We start from the raw sequence: 18,445 nt of genomic DNA, 5'->3' as shown, positions 1-18,445 counted from the left end.
TCACTCTTTATCTGAAGCCACCCCCCCACCACTACACACACACACACACATAGAGAAGTCGTTCTCCCCAAACACCAACACACGAACACATTAACACCCCTCTCTCTTGTAAAGTCCGGACCCCAACATAGGTCTCTATCACTTTGTCTCTCGGGCATGCACACATCTCTTCCCTCACTCTCTAGGTCTCCCGCTATCTCTCTTAGCCAAGCACACACACTATGTAGAGTGTATTTCCCATACACACAAAACGTCACCCCCAAACGTCTATCTCCCTAGTTATGTGGTTCTCGCGCACTCACCTCACACACCACCCCCCACTGCCAACAAGCACACTTTGTCTCCTTGTGCACCACTCTCCTCTTTCTATCTCTCCCACATGTGGACCCGCCCCAGCTTCTTCCCTGCATACATATATGTCGTGACTCTTTGCATAGCTCCCTAATGTATAATCATCCTCGATTTCTCACATTGTTCTCTACACCATATATTCTAGATCTCTCATGAATTCCCTATCACACACACGATGACTCGCTTCCTTTGCGTCTCCGTTCATAGGCCAATTTCGGACAACATCAACATTGTCTCCCTATCTATACGCCATTTATGGACACAAACGACCCCTCTCGGCTCCTCTCTTCCTCTCTCTCTCTCTATCTCTCTCTCTCTCCGTCTCTACCTCTCTCTTTCTCTCGCTCTCACACCCCTCTCCCACACACACACTCGATGTATCTTCCAAATAGTCTGCCCCCCAGCCCGCACCCATTCTATCCCGCTACTACACATGTCACACCATTCCCCCTTCCCTTATACTAGGTTTACATCATCAGTGGTCTCTCTACTCCACGTACACTCTCTCCCTCTCACACATAAACGCGTGCACAAACACATGCAAACACGCACAAACACCCATTTATATGGATCCTCATCTCTCCCCATGTCCGCATGTGTATCTCACACACTCACTCTTTAATTATGTATATGTCTCTCCACGTTACACAACACAAAGACCCATGTACATGTCTCTCTCTATCCTCCACACACATAGACACAAAGAATCTGTTATCATTGCCTCAGTCTCTAACATATCACACACGCACACTATCTCTCTCTCTCTCTCGCAAACACGCTCATCAAGGGTTTCCCCGTGAATAACTTACCGTCTATTCATCAACAGTCGTGGTAGTACGGCGAAGACGAGACGTGAAAAAGAATAAATCTACACGTGCTTAGACCACCTAGTATGACTACTAGGACTAGAGCAAGCCAAAAAGCGCGCCGCCGTCACCCCCTCCTTGTCGGCGACGGGAATATCTTTGTTTTACACAGCCGAGAAGTCATTGTGCTAAGGCCCCACATGCCGAGGCGTTGAATAGAATGTAGATGCTAGTTTACGGAAGCAAGTATCGATAATACGTTTGTATCTCCATACTTATATTTCTTCTCTTATAAAAAACTGAGGTGGTGATGATGGTACGTGTGCCATCTTGCAATATAGACAGTCCGATCTATATCTGACGGATGGAAATTAAACTAAAAGATACCCGCACCCCTCTCCACATTTGCAGACAAGGCCTTCCCTCGTTCATCCATATCTCCAACAAACCTCATTGTTGAGCAATTAAGAAAGGAAGCCTCTGGAACAAACTGGCCTGGTGGCCGCTGCCGGCGTCGTCAATCCCCATGACTCCGCTCAGTCCGACCACCAACCACCACCACACCCCACTCCTCTTGTCCTTATCTCATATTTCTCGAGATATCATTAGTTTTTACACATGGGATTACTCCCGCAAGGGTCAATCACAACAAGTGTTTTATAAAAAAATGCATCTTGATGTTCCGTGCAATGCATAGATCTTGCTAGTACTCCTACACAAGACTAAGTTGGTGATGCTGGTGTGTCTGCCATCTGTCATTTCTGACCATTAGATCTACATCTAACGATTGTGAGGTAAGTTGTTGCCTTTTCTCACCAACATCCCACTTGTCTACCAATTTGCAGAAAAACCCATAATTAGTATCTTAAAACAAACCACATCCCTCCCTGACCTCACCAAAGCAGCCCAAGGAATATATTCTAATTGAAACATATGTATATCAAAATTAGAGTGTTTTGTACCAAGTTTGTGAATAAGTATTATTCTAATTATGATTCGTTGCAACAGACATGAACATTGCTAGTATTTCCAACCATGCATTTTTTCCCTAGTATTCCATAGTTTCGAGTTTTCCATCAAGATATTAGTCACTCATGGTTGATATTTACTTTCAATCATGTACACATATGCACTATGTAACTAGCCTTGCTTATTGGATTCCAAAGCTTAACTTTCACTCCTACTTACAATATGTAGAGTATCTAACAAAAAACAACCACTTTCAACCAGCCCTAGGAAGAATCTATTGTACGAAAAATAGCAAACACTTACCCAAAATTTCTTAATTCATGCCAAAAACTACTACCTAGTACTCCTACCGATTGGTTCGTTTAAACCCATTTATGACAGGGTTGGCCCACATGTCCGTGCTGATGAGGCAGCTTAAACCAACACATTTTGTTTGATCGCTGACATGAGGGACCCACATCTGACCTTCTATCCTGTTATTCCCCCTCAAATCATTATTTTTCCTGAACATTACTTCAAACAGTACTAATGCGTGTTCGTCGATGGCGCCGGTGATGAGCGAGTTAGCCGCTGCTCCGCTGGACGGGCTGGACGCCACGCTGGCCTCCGCATGGGTTGGCAGGCTGGCCCGAGCGTGACTCACGAGCGAGCAAGCCGCCACGCTGGCCTTCGCTCGAGCCACATGGCTGGCTTGAGCGCGGCGCATGCGAGCAAGCCACCGTGCTGCCGTGCCAATCTAGCTAGCAAACCTTGCAGACAAGCAGCTGGACGTAGCTATCTTGGCTAGCTAGCGGTCGCGAGCGCCGGACGGAGCTGGCATCCGGGCTGCCGCAACATGGGCTCTCACCGCCGGCGGTTTAGACCTCGCTTTCTGCCGGCGGCGGTAGCTGCGTCCCATGGCCGAGGATGACTAGGTGGACGGGCCGGAGGTAGGAGGTCACTCGAGGATTTTTGTTGGTAAGAGCATGTAAAATGGTTGATAAGGTAGTCTTATCTTAAGTCTGCCACGTATGCAAGTGGTAGTAGTTTCTTGGCATTTTAGTGGTTTCTTGTAAGGAACAATGTACGTACTACTAGCGACAAAAGGCGATTCTAGGTTGCATTGTACTCCAACGAGTACTACTAGTGGTCGCGGGAGTGTATACCTCGTTTTGTGGGTTCGATCCCGGCCGAACGCACGATGGCCTTTTTTTTAAACATAGTACTACTACACTTCGCTTGGAGGCATATTTTACACAGGTAGTTTGAGTTTTGAAGTCGAACGGACATGCGGCCCCACAATCTGGGTGCACTGGACAGCCTAGCCACGTGAACGGGTTTTCCTTCCCAGCATCCCGTGGCTCGCGTGCTCTCCCTAGCCGCACCTCGCTTGCAGCTTCCTCATCAGCTAGTAGCACATTTAAACTAGTGCCTCCCAATTAAGCCCGAGGAGCCGGAAAAGCCTGGCGGGGCATTGGGAACTGTGCAATATGGCTCCATACGTAAAGTGCTCTACTACTACTCTGTAGCTTGTGGCGTTGCACGCATGGACTTCACTCCATTATCGGCTCTACTATAAAATAAATTCCTCTTGACGTGTTTTTTTTAAACGGAGGCAAAAGCTTTGCTTCATCTCATTCATAAAGATGGAACTACTAACAAAGTTCGTCGAGATGCATTACACCTCCACAAATGGAAGCGAAAAGCCTAGTCTCGCTGTATCAAATAACTCAAATGTTCTGCCCCCGCAGTAACCTTCGCTGATAAACAGGCTGCTAGTGTGTGCGTGAGAGGAGCGGCTGAGTAGGCCAACTACTACTATGTGAGAGGAGCGGCTGAATATAGCACCGAGAGTACCCACTAGGCCACTACGCAGGTGTACTTCCCCTGCATTGATAGTACAGCGATGGTTCTAGAGAATAGTAGTACCCTCCACTTCCAACTGTAGCTCCTTGGCCCTGAGATTCAAGAGTTCAAAACTGGTGCACTATACTAGACTAGACTAGAAGTGCAGTACATCGCACTACTAGTTGAGAAAAGTAGTACTGGTACTGCTACAGTACGAGTACGTACTCCTCCGTCACATAATGTAAGACGTTTTTTGACACTAGTTGGCATGAACAAAAAATGGCAAAAACATACCCAAAATTTCTTAATCCACGCCAAAAACTACTACCTAGTGCCAAAAATTTCTTACTAGTGCTATTATTTACAGTATAATGCAATCCCATAACGTTCCATAATGCTAGTACTAGTAGTAAATAATAGCCTCACCCCTTCGCTGAGGAACGATTTACAGTTGGAAGGGACGAGGCCCTACGGTTACTACGCTCTTAACTCCTCCTCGCCAGTTCCCCTCCCCCCAAAGAGAAGGCAGTTCATCGCTGCTCCCATGGATTCGCCAGGGGGTTATCCTCCTCATCGGGGATGGGAGACCTTGGACGATGATCCTCTGGGAGAAATCGCACGCCGCTCTGACGTCCTCACCGCCGCAAGACTCGGTGCTTCCTGCACCAACTTTTTCAAGACGCTGCTTAAACAGGCTTGGGAAAAGGCCATGCTTGTTGGTCTTCCATGCGTCCTCGAGGAGAAGGTTCTTCTATGGGACAATCCTTCGAACAGTCCACCGCTCCCTTACCATGGTTGCACGTTGACTCCGCTAGAGTTGCCGACGTTGAGAGGTAGTCGGATTTTGTCCGATGAGCAGGTCAGTAATGGAGTTTGTTCATGTAGTACTTAGTTATTCCATTTCCATCCCGTAATTTCTCCGCTGCCCACCGTCTTATATATAGGTCTGGGTCGGTGCTAACGAAGATTGGCTTGCATACCTCCGGCCGGATACCACCATCATTACATCCACAACAGTGCGGCCATTCTGGTAGACCCCTTCTCCACCATTGGGATCGGCCTTCTGGACTTGCTGGGCTTGAATACGTATGATGATGCCTACATGAGATTGAAGACGATAGCAATTATGGACCCGCTGACAAAGCGACGCGGCTAAGATGATTACTATCTCATCGCGGTGTTCGACATAAGGATTGCCATCAATGCAAGACGCAGTAACGGCAGAGGCTGGCGCATGTTGGCGATGGCAGATTTGTACCCCTACACGTTCGAAGACTTCATGCGCCATCTAGGCCGCATCTTCGCAGTGACAAGCCAGGGGACTTGTTTCATCTGGTTGCCATCCTACGGTACGAGAGATTACAAATGGAATGCACAAACCATCATTTGCATCCCTAACGGTACTCCATTATTTTGCAGGGACCAGTCATCCCCCGATCAAAATAAGATCGCCGATCCTGGATGTGCATTTGCATCCGTGATTCGGTCTAACCTGGAACCTTGTAGCTGACTTTGGCATATTGGGATCAACTATCTTAGCAGTCGTTACCCATGGTACCACTGATGTGCAACATGGTCACACAATCTACCACGATCGGACCGTCACCATATACCTAGGTATTCCATTTTTTTAACCCTCTCGCCTTCTCTTTCATTGTTGTACTAGTAGTATACTTAGTAGTACTAGTAGGAGTACTTTTTACCTTGGAGGACGCGTATAGCTAGCTAGGCCCTTGAAGACTTGAACCCACTAGCTGCCACCATTTTTGTTTTTCCATGTCTTACTATCTCATCCATGTAGCCAAGAGTGGCTATATATAATAGGCCGGTTATTTTACTTCCTCTATACCGGAGTAGTACTATTTGCTGCACAGTATTACTGACCGCCATATTTGAGCACAACATTATTATGCATGGACCTTGACTATGTACGTCACCATGTGTCTAGATCTGGGATGCCGCGTGTACCTGATGAACGGCACCGAGTTCGAACCCCGTGATTCTACGTGGGTGCCGAGGAACACTCTTGGAGAGTACTCGCTTTTCATCGGGGACATCTACCCCATTGTGAAGCGGATGCCACCTTCCGTGCACGACACGGAAGGGCTGCCGTTCATGAAGCATGGATGTTTCTTCATTGCGCACCGCCAGATGAACGACATGCTGGGACATGCTATCCCTGATTTATGCCGCTTCAGCTTGGATGAGTCTCCATCGTGTGGAACCGGACTTGAAAGCTGCAACAATGATTCCCGTTGCCCACCTCTATGGATCGTGCCATCCATGAAGAACACCTGGGACTGGAACCTGGAGGAGGACATGCATGTAGCCCATCTATAACGTGTAAGTGGAGTACAGTAATTGTGAACGATAGCGCTGTGAATATATGTAGACTAGTCGTGCACATATTTATCACATGAATTGGAGATGAACTTGTGTGGCATACTGGCATTTGTCCTTTAGAATTTATTACTAGTAAATGTGTTATGTGTACGTGCAACTTGTGTGGTTTTTGCACGGGCTCCAACATGCTCTTTGAGAAAAAAAGGCGGCACAGATTTGGATATACGTGACGTGGCAGCATCATACAGTAGCATCGTTCGCTATAGTTGTAGTACACTCCTACTAGGATGACAACTCCTATAAAACCTTGCGCTTGGATCTTTGCCTCTTCGAGAGGTTCAACAGTTCGTACTCGTGTGAACCTTGCACTTGGCTCTTCGCCTCTTCGGAAGGTCCAACAATGATGATACTACAGTACAATATGCTTCTGGCAATCCGACACCGATTGAACTGCTGCACGTCCACCGCGAGGGAGAGGGAGGGAGAGGGAGAGGGCGCTGTTGTCAAAACCCTCTCCTTGTCCTGCGAACCACCGCGCGCGTGGGCGAGGGAGAGGCGTAGTAAGCAATCTTCTCCTCGTTCGGTGATTTGACAGGACACATCAAAGGAGTACTAGTACTAGTAGTAGTCCATACTGCATCCTTTCCGATTAATATGGCTTAATTTGAAATGAGAAAAATACACTGGCGGTCAACGTATGTAACAATACGCTCTTTATGGTCACTATATATAGTTTTGCGGCGATTATACGATCACTAGCTCATCGTAGAGCACCGTATTGCACCCTACTGACCGGCCGCATAGTCGACGTGGAACTTTGTTGACTGGTTAAATTGTCACCTGGCTTATGGGTCCCACCTGTTAGTTGGCAGAGCTTTACGCAGGCGCGACACGAGTCCAACCCTTGCGCGCGAACCGCCCTGGCTATGTATGTGAGTGCATGCACGTGTCCTCCCTCGGTCTTCCAACAAAGAGTGTACATCGGCTACAAAACAAAGAGTGTGGTACATAATGTACATCTACACTTCCAATGCATTTAGCCTTTAATCTAAATCGAATATTGATTGACTAATGCACCAACTTGTGCTGTAGGTATATGCTACATGTCTATCCTTAATTACAACATGCAACGGCCTTCATTTAATCTTCTTATCTCAATGGTCGAATGCACACATAAGTCTGCTACTTTTGGGCGTTAATTATGCCCTGGTCAATGTGTAAATCTCTAAATGTATAGTCTTTCACGGACGTAAGGAGTAGGTTGAGCACTTGAGCGTGAGCTGTGTGTGTTGCGTCGTGTGCTATGTGCTGCATGGGTGCGTGAGTGTCGCGTGCATCCATGTGTACGTGTGAGTGTTGCATGTTGCATGCATGCATGCATGCATGGGGCTTACTCCCTGCCATTGACATGTTCATATTTCAAGCTTCCTCTGTTCCCTCCATATGGTGATACTCCCTCTGTTCCCAAATAATACGGAGTAAAAGCCTCCCTCTGTTCCCAAATACGGAGTATTTGTCTTTCTACAGATTTCAACAAGTGACTACGTACGGAGCAAAATGAGTGAAGTGAGCGTAGAGGCATAGGGATACTGTAGAAAGGAAGTCCTCGCGATCCATTATTCCCCATCTCGTTCAGAGAGAACTATTCAACTAGTCTTCGCAGTGAAGTGACAATACACGCTGCAAAAGATGTGACACGTAATTAATAAGCTGAACCAGCATGTTGTTGTTACTAAATCAGCCTTATCCAGTACTGCCATCATGTTTGCCAGTAGAGCACGCTTCCACAAATACGCCTACGCACCTCTGTCCTCCATTAACTGACATATGGGCCCTCTTGTGGTAGACCCACAAGTCATCGATGTAACTATTTACACTCCGAAGGACGGTGCCTATATCCTGGTAGTAGTACTAGTAGAATTGAGATTTAATGCACTTTCTTCCCCGTCTTCCACTCTTCTTCCTCCTCTCTTCTTCTTCCTCCTCTCTTCCTCATCGTCGGTCGCACACCATTTACCCCCGCTCACTGCTCTCCCGCCCGCGCCATCTTCCTTGGTAGCTCGCGCATACCATATCCCCGTGCTCACTGCTCGGCCACACGAGGAGAAGCTTCTTCGCTCTCCCGCCCGAATCCACTTTCCCGCTGGCTCGCAAGCACCGAAAACCCCAATGGCAGAACCGACTGACACGCAGAGCCGCGATTGGAATTCCCTCCCTGATGTTTTCTTGGAGCAGATCTGTAGTCGTATGGACCTACTCAGCACCGTCCGTCTGGTCGCATGCTCGATGTCTTTGTACCATCTACTCGTCTGCAACCGGCCGGCTCTTTTCAAGACACCCTGCTTGCTGATGCCCGATCCTCGCAGGTGGCCCAGACACCGACTTGACGATCCTACGGAGGTTGCCGTGGTGCCCCTCGACATGCTACCACTACCCGTCCACTTGTCCTTCATGCACGGCCACTACTGGGCGGGCATGAAGGCCAACTGGATCGTCCTCATCCACCACACTAGTAGTCCGTGGCGTCTCGTGGATATCTACACCCAGCGAGAGATCACCCTTCCATCGTTGGATACCGCCGACATTGAGCCTCGCGGCCCGCCGTACACTCCTGCCTACTACGCACGAGACGCGTCAAGCTTTTGGCTCGACCTCTGTTTGCAGAAAGTTGTAATCTGCGAAGTGCCCACACCATCAGAAGACTACATGGATTACAAGCTCATTGCCTTGTTCAACATGGGATTAGTCTATCTGGAATCCGTTCGCCATACATGGTTATGGCGCATCATCCTGTTGAGGCAACATTTCTGTCTGATGCTATAGTGCACGATGGCATCGTTTACGCGGTCGACGCACATATTGGCTGCCTATACTGGTGGAATCTATCGTCGTGTAATTGTTCTATCTCATCTCATCTTTACCTTCTGAATACGATTGCCTGTTCATTTGTTACAAATTTAGAATTCATAGCATGTCTATAACCACATCATTGCTATATGTTCCTCTCATTTCCTAGATTTTTATGACCACACATGTTATTGTTAGAGTTGATATGAGAATAATTGGCATCTAATGATTGTTAGAATACATATTATGAGCATCACATCATGATTGCTATATGTTACTCTCGTTTACAAGATTTTTATAACAACGCATGTTATTGCTTAGAGTTCATATGAGAACAGTAGTAGTAAGTGCTATGGTAGAATATGAGTAGGCACTGTCATAGCTGTTTTCCTCTCATTGTTACATGATGTTTGAACCATGACATGTTGCTAGAATATGAAAGCCATTGGCTTATTTTTTAACTTGGGGTATGATTATGACCACGGCATTGCAATTCTCTGTCTATGATAGTGTCACTGTTATAATAATCTTAATTCCACACATACTCTGAACATGATTGTTTATTTTTGTCCTTTTGGTCTCCAATTTGAATTGTTGCAGCAGACGCAAATGCGCTGGCCTTCATGTTTCCAGGACCTAGAATCATACCAGCCGATGGGTGGTGGTTTATCACTCGTTCAGCTGACGGCGGTCATTTGATGCTCATTCGCACATACCAAATTGACCAAACCATTACATCAAACCACACGCAGTACAATGCGTGGGGCGTTCGTGACATTGATGGTTATGGTTGGTTCATGTTCGAGAAAGATCCCAGCTCCGTTGGGCCAGGCGTATTCAATTGGAGGCGGGTTTATAGCCTTGGCAACTACTCCTTGTTCCTCGGGCTCAATTATCTGATCATCCAACCAATCATCGATCATATCACCGGTGATGATTACTGTGCTATGCAACTTCCATTCGCGAGGGGGGGGGGGCTGTGTTTACACATCATACCATGGGTTTCATGAATCACCATATCCAGAGATTCGTCGACACAGCTTGTTGCCAGGTAATCTTCAGTGTGTGAAAGGCATCAAGCTTCCATGTGATGGATGGCTTTTGCCAACCCGACATGCGGCGATGTGGTTCATGCCAATAGCAAATATGCACAACTTGATACGTGTTGATATCTAGACTGAGCCATGTATTCTGCTGTTGTAGCACGACCCTCTTTTGTTGGATATTATGTACTGTTGTTAGTTTGAAGCACTCCTCTGGTTTGAAGGATAGATACCTTCCTGGGATCAAGTGCATCGTAACTCACCTGCGTAGGATGTACTGATAATGATGATGGAGATGCTGTGCAGAAGCCATATATACATATATATATATATATATATATATATCAGTTAGGCTTCAAGTGCGTACTTGTTAGTTAAACCTATGTATAAATTGTGACACTAAATACGACTAGTAAGTAGTACAGTAGCAGTACTAGTATACGTCGGTCAAATTATTCATCATGTCCACACATTGAATTGAGGTGACAGCACGCTGCGCGTGAGGTGACACAAGAATACCGGTGGTGTGTTCGGGTATTCTGGACTTCAGATTTGGAGTACAACTTATCAGTCGAAATCTTTCATCATTCACTTAAAACAGTCGATTGATCATACATTGAGTACCATATAACTAGAATTACCGATGCAAGTCGAAGAAGGATTGGCCGGTGCTGCCGGCTGGCATCAAGTTCGATCCCACGGATCAGGAGCTGATCGAGCACCTTGAGGCCAAAGTGAGTGCTGACAGCGCGAGATTTCAGTCTCTCATGGATTTGTTCATAGCAACCATCTACAGCGAGCACATCATATGCTACACCCAACCTGAGAAACTTCCAGGTAAGACACCGATCGGCCGTCTACTTGCACAAACATATTCATTTGTTTATAGCTCTATTTTTCTTTTTAGACGCAGACCTGGTGAAGCAATTACAATTTGACAGTTAATAAAAAGTGAAACAAGTGACTGCAACATGACAAAGATGTTATGAAAATGCCAACTACGTACACTAAAACCTGTATTCCACAATACTGCAGGTATCACACTGAGTGGCCTAAGGAAGCAATTCTTCCAGCGCAATTCCAGGGTGTTCAAAAGGGACACGTGGACGCGTCACAAGATACAGTCGGAGTGCGGCATGCACGGGATGTGGCACAAGACTGGCAATACCTTGCCGATGATGGTCAACGGGCGGCAGACGGGCAGCAAAAAAGGTTCTGATGCTGCACAACAACAAGAACTTCGACCAGCAGAGGACCAACTGGGTTATGCACCAGTACCACCTCGGGGACCTGGAGCAAGAGAAGGAGCGGGAACTAGTCCTCTGCAAGATTTTCTACCAGACAAACACTAGGGCCAGGAGTAAAAAGATTATAAGTTAGTTAGGTATTGGTAGTTGTACTACCTTGTCGTCCGCAAGTTGGTATTGTTGTTAACGATCTTTTGGTATGAGCTTGCATTTGCTTCCAACCATCATGTCGATGGTCGTTTGTTTTGAAACAAATTTTCAGGCACCTGATTTTTATTTGATGGGTAGCATAAGCACCCGCCGTTCGAATTCCCAGTTCTCCAATTTTTTCGAAACAAGTGCATGCACTTATTATCCCGAGAAAAAACAAATACCCATGCTGCATCCCAGTTATCAGTCTGTACTTGCAGAATTCTCTCGTTTATTGAGCACGTATATTGTTTTTTTAGGTGGAGCAAGTTTCAACTGGGCTGCAGACTGCCCAGGGTTGGTTTTGTTTTTAATAGGCCCAGCCCATGACGACAACGGGGCACAAAGATCTAGCAGGTATCTACTAGCCTCTGGCCCGCCAGCGTTAGTTATATTTTGTCTTACAACATCCGCATGCAGTTTTTTTTACTGAATCAAACACACAGCCCAGTTCTATTTTCCTCTTGAAACGCATGTCCTACATCCGTTTTCTAATCTCTACCTATAGTTTTACTAGTTCATATACACGTATCATTATATTGAAAACACATGAAATTCCCTTTTCATATTTACATCCTTATTTTTGTTGTTTTTCCCACCCAGCGCTGATTTTTTTGACCACTGGTTTTCCCTTAAACTAAATCAATTGTCCCACGTCTTATTTTCTCACAAAAACAAAACGATTTTTTTGGCAAATCGATAAGTTCTTAAAAAATGTTTATCATTTCTGGATTACAACAGTTCGGACTCCATCGAAATATGCAAAATAAGGTTGAACTTTTTGACCGTGGTCCTGGGCAGAAAATTTGCTGTAATAAATTACTTAAGAATTAGCAAATGGGCTGCAAATTATAAAAAAATAGCAAATGGGCTTTATGTTGTCTGCCACAGATTTGGAGGCTGACTTGTGGGCCTACCAAGTTCATGCGTACACAAGGTTTCGCAAAAAACAAACTTAGTCAACAATCGACTCTACCAGGGTCAGACCGTTAGATGTCAATCTAACGGCAATCATGCTTCTTCAGTCTCTAATCTTCCTGCCCCAGCCGCCCAAACCAGCACCGCCGATACCACCTGCTCCCGCCTCCTCTGGCCGGCAGTGCTGCGGGGCAGGCCTCACGGCCCCATCATACTCACATCCCTGACCTGTCTATCCCTCTACTCACCCACACCTCCTGTTATTTTCTGGCGACGGCAGCCGAACCAGTCAACCCTCGTACTCTCCACCGCGTGGGCAGCCACTGCCGTGTCTTCCCCGGCTCCGTGTCGTTCCCTTCGTAGGCCTCGTCGTCGTCCACCGCCCTGGTGCTCTCGGTGCGGCGTGGTCAACGATGTCCATCTAAGGGCCGTAGTGCTTCTTCAACCTCTGGTCTTCTTGCCCCAGCCGCCCAAAGCAGCGCCGGTCGTGCCGCATGCTCCTGCCTCCCGTGGCCGGTTGTGCTGCCGCGGAGGCCTCACCGTCCCCATACTACTCCCACTGCTGGCCAGGCCATCCCTCCACTCACCCACTCCCCCAGTTATTCTGCGGCGACGGCAGCCTCACACCACAGCCGAACCAGTGAACCCTCGTGCTCCTCTCCGCGTGGGCATCCACTGCCGCGTCTTCCCCGACTCCATGTTGTCCCCTTCCTAGGCCTCACCGTAGTCCACCGCCGTGGTACTCTTGGTGCGTCGTGGTCAATGTGGTCAACGACCGACTTCCATCGGAAAAGTACTATACGTGGAGAGGCTGACAGCTGGGTCCACAACAACCGCAAGGAAGTTCCTCCTTATTACGCGCAAAATAATTATTCCTCCACCTGACAGCGGGGACCCACCGGACGGACCACCACTATTTCGCAGAAAAAATGTTTCCCCCTGACTGCTGGGACCCACCGGACGGGCCACCGTATTTTGCGAAAAAAATGTTTGCCCCTGACTGCTGGGACCCACCGGACGGATGATACGTCTCCAACGTATCTATAATTTTTGATTGCTCCATGCTACTTTATCTACTGTTTTGGACTATATTGGGCTTTATTTTCCACTTTTATATTACTTTTGGGACTAACCTATTAACCGGAGGCCCAGCCCAGAATTGTTGTTTTTTGCCTTTTTCAGTATTTCGAAGAAACAGAATATCAAACGGAGTCCAAACGGAATGAAACCTTCGGGATCGTGATTTTTCAACCGAACGTGATCCAGGAGACTTCGACCCTACTCCAAGAATCTTCCGAGGAGGTCACGAGGGTAGAGGGCGCGCCCCCCTGGGCGCGCCCCCCTACCTCGTGGGCCCCTTGGAGGTCCACCGACGTACTCCTTCCTCCTATATATACCTATGTATCCCCGAACGATCAGAACAGGAGCCAAAAACCTAATTCCACCACCGCAACCTTCTGTATCCACAAGATCCCATCTTGGGGCCTGTTCCAGAGCTCCGCCAGAGGGGGCATCCACCATGGAGGGCTTCTACATCATCACCATAGCCCCTCCGATGAAGTGTGAGTAGTTTACTTCAGACCTTCGGGTCCATAGCTAGTAGCTAGATGACTTCTTCTATCTTTTTGGATCTCAATACAATGTTCTCCCCCTCTCTCGTGGAGATCTATTCGATGTAATCTTCTTTTTGCGGTGTGTTTGTTAAGACCGATGAATTGTGGTTTTATGATCCAGTATTATCTATGGAAAATATTTGATTCTTCTCTGAATTCTTTTATGTATGATTGAGTTATCTTTGCAAGTCTCTTCGAATTATCCTTTTGGTTTGGCCAACTAGATTGGTAGTTCTTGCAATGGGAGAAGTGCTTAGCTTTGGGTTCAATCTTGCGGTGTCCTTACTCAGTGACAGAAAGAGTTGCAAGGCATGTATTGTATTGTTGCCATCGAGGATAAAAATATGGGGTTTTTTATCATATTGCATGAATTTATCCCTCTACATCATGTCATCTTGCTTACGGCGTTACTCTGTTTTTACTTAATACTCTAGATGCATGCTGTATAGCGGTCGATGAGTGGAGTAATAGTAGTAGATGAAGAATCGTTTCGATCTACTTGTTTTGGACGTGATGCCTATATACATGATCATTGCCGAGATATACTCATAACTATGCTCAATTCTGTCAATTGCTCAATAGTAATTTGTTCACCCACCGTAGAATACTTATGCTCTTGAGAGAAGCCACTAGTGAAACCTATGGCCCCCGGGTCTATTCTTATCATATCAATCTATATAACTTGATTTGCTTGCTTTGTTTTTACTTTGCCTTTACTTTTACTTTGCATCTATCTATCAAAAATACCAAAAATACTATATCTATCAGATCTCACTCTCGTAAGTGACCGTGAAGGGATTGACAACCCCTAAGCGTTGGTTGTGAGTTGCTATCGTTTTGTGTACGTACGAGGGACTTGTGCGTGGTCTCCTACTGGATTGACACCTCGGTTCTCAAAAACTGAGGGAAATACTTACGCTACTTTACTGCATCATCCTCTCCTCTTCGTGGAAATCCAACGCAGTGCTCATGTGACGCCCCCGATTCAATCGTACACTAATCATGCACGCAAATGTGTACGATCAAGATCAGGGACTCACGGGAAGATATCACAACACAACTCTACAAATAAAATAAGTCATACAAGCATCATAATACAAGCCAGGGGCCTCGAGGGCTCGAATACAAGTGCTCGATCATAGACGAGTCAGCGGAAGCAACAATATCTGAGTACATACATAAGTTAAACAAGTTGCCATAAGATGGCTAGCACAAACTGGGATACAGATCGAAAGAGGCGCAGGCCTCCTGCCTGGGATCCTCCTAACTACTCCTGGTCGTCGTCGTCAGCCTGCACGTAGTAGTAGGCACCTCCAATGTAGTAGTCATCGTCGACGCTGGCTCCTGGCTCCTGGACTCCAGCATCTAGTTGCGATAACCAGAAAGAAAGGAAAGGGGAAAAAGGGGGGAGAAAGCAACCGTGAGTACTCATCCAAAGTACTCGCAAGCAAGGAGCTACACTACATATGCATGGGTATATGTGTAAAGGGCCATATCGGTGGACTGAACTGCAGAATGCCAGAATAAGAGGGGGATAGCTAATCCTGTCGAAGACTACGCTTCTGGCAGCCTCCGTCTTGCAGCATGTAGAAGAGAGTAGATTGAAGTCCTCCAAGTAGCATCTCCAAGTAGCATATCCAGGTAGCACCTCCAAGCGCATCTCCAGTCGCATCGCATAGCATAATCCTACCCGGCGATCCTCTCCTCGTCGCCCTATAGAAAAGCGATCACCGGGTTGTCTGTGGAACTTGGAAGGGTGTGTTTTATTAAGTATCCGGTTCTAGTTGTCATAAGGTCAAGGTACAACTCCAAGTCGTCCTGTTACCGAAGATCACGGCTATTCGAATAGATTAACTTCCCTGCAGGGGTGCACCACATAGCCCAACACGCTCGATCCCATTTGGCCGGACACACTTTCCTGGGTCATGCCCGGCCGCGGAAGATCAACACGTCGCAGCCCCACCTAGGCAAAACAGAGAGGCCAGCACGCCGGTCTAAACCTAAGCGCACAGGGGTCTGGGCCCATCGCCCATAGCACACCTGCACGTTGCGAGGGCGGCCGAAAGCAGACCTAGCCTAGTGGCGTTCCAGTCCAATTCGGCGCGCGCCGCTCCGTCGCTGACGTCTGAAGTGCTTCGGCTGATACCACGACGTCGGGATACCCATAACTACTCCCGCGTAGATGGTTAGTGCGTATAGGCTCGTAGCCAACTCAGATCAAATACCAAGATCTCGTTAAGCGTGTTAAGTGTCCGCGAATGCCGAACAGGGCCAGGCCCACCTCTCTCCTAGGTGGTCTCAACCTGCCCTGCCGCTCTGCCACAAAGTAACAGTCGGGGGCCGTCGGGAACTCAGGCCCACCACTACCGGGTTGGAGCCACCTGTCCTTTCAGCCCCCTCGTCAGAATCACTTGCGGGTACTCAATGAGCTGACCCGACTTTAGTCACCATCTGTATAGTATGTATGTATGTATAGTATATACCCGTGATCACCTCCCAAGTGATCACGGCCCGATAGTATAGCAAGGCAGACTGACAAGAATGTAGGGCCAATGATGATAAACTAGCATCCTATACTAAGCATTTAGGATTGCAGGTAAGGTATCAACAGATGTAGCGACAATGTCAGGCTATGCATCAGAATAGGATTAACGAAAGCAGTAACATGCTACACTACTCTAATGCAAGCAGTATAGAGGAGAATAGGTGATATCTGGTGATCAAGGGGGGGGCTTGCCTGGTTGCTCTGGCAAGAGAGAGAGGGGTCGTCGGTGATGTAGTCGACCACAGGGGCATCAGCATCGTCACGGGGTCTACCGGAGAGAAGAGGGGGGAGAAACAGTAAATACATAGCAATCAAGTGCATAACAGGACAACAAGCAGATCTAGACGTGTTCTAACGCGGTAGTAGGTGATACCGACGAAGGGGGAAAGCATCCGGGAAAGTATTCCCGGTGTTTCGTGTTTTCGGACAGATGAACCGGAGGGGAAAAGTTGCGAGTTCGATAGGTTAGGGGTGTGTGGCGGACGAACGGACTGCGTATCCGGAATCGTCTCGTCGTTCTGAGCAACTTTCATGTTGAAAGTTTTTCCATCCGAATTACGGGTTATTTTATATTAATTTTCAAAGTTTTAATTCATTTTCTAATTTATTTTAATTCGAAATTAATGTTAAATTGCTAGATGTACCCAGCACAGTGTACACAAAAATTGTACACAGGCTGACAAGTGGGACCAGGGGAACCCAGTTGACCAGTCAAACTTTGACTGGTCAACAGGGGTGGGGCCCCCTGCCATTGACTGTCTAGTTAACTAACATGTTTACTTAGGCTAATTAGATAGTTAATTGGTTAATTAAGCAACATTAATTAAGTTAATTAATTAATTAATTAATTAATTATTCTTTTTTTTATCTTTTTTTTAACAAGGGTGTGAGGGGGGGCCCACTGGGCAGTTGCCCATAGGGCCAAACGGGCACGGGCGATGGATCGAGTGCGGGGCGCCAGGACGTGGCCGAACCCAACCGGGCGCCGGACAGGGGAGGGCGCCGGCCGCGGCGAAGGTAGCAGGGGCCGCGGTTGGTTGGGCGCCGGCGGTTGGCTGCCGCGGGCGGCGCCTGCAAGGGCAGGCGCGAGAGGGGGGTGGCGCCTGCGGGCGCACACGGGGAAGGTCGGAGTGGGGCGGCGAGCGGCCATGAGTGTGGCGGACGCGGCGGCCGTGGGTGGTCGCGGTTGGGGCCGGGACGGAGCTAGGCGCGCATCGGGCGCCGGTCAGGCGCAGCGCGGGGAGGAGGAGGGGAGAGGAGGCCGGGGGCCTCACCGCTGATGTAGGGACAGGGCAGTGGGGCTCGGGGAGGAGACGACGAGGTCCGGTGGGAGGCTCCGGCGAGGTCCAGGCAGCGGCGCGGGTGAAGGGGACGAGGCAGCCACCGAGATCCGGCGACGGAGCGGTCGCGGACGGGGCGGCGTGGTCCTGGTCGACGACGTCGAGGTGGCGAGGCGCCGCCTCTAGGTCGGGGAGGCGACGGGCGTCGGCATGGGCGACGTGGCGACGACGGCGACGCAGGGGAGAACGATGGCGCTGGCGGACCAGCGAGGCGGCCTCCGGTGACGGGGTCGGGGCGGCCACGGATGGGGCGTGCGCGGAGCTCGAGGGGAGACGACCGACGACCCGGTGCACGAAGGAGAGGGAGGAGGCCGGGAAGTGCGGCGCCGGTGGGGCGCCGTGGTGGCGCGGGGGCGCTGGCGTTCGGCGGCGACGAGCGGTGGGGGGGGCGAGGGGATCGGAATCCC

Source organism: Triticum dicoccoides, chromosome 7B (assembly GCF_002162155.2).
Source record: "Triticum dicoccoides isolate Atlit2015 ecotype Zavitan chromosome 7B, WEW_v2.0, whole genome shotgun sequence".
In the NCBI taxonomy this organism is placed as follows: Eukaryota; Viridiplantae; Streptophyta; class Magnoliopsida; order Poales; family Poaceae; genus Triticum; species Triticum dicoccoides.
This window is presented reverse-complemented; position numbering follows the sequence as displayed.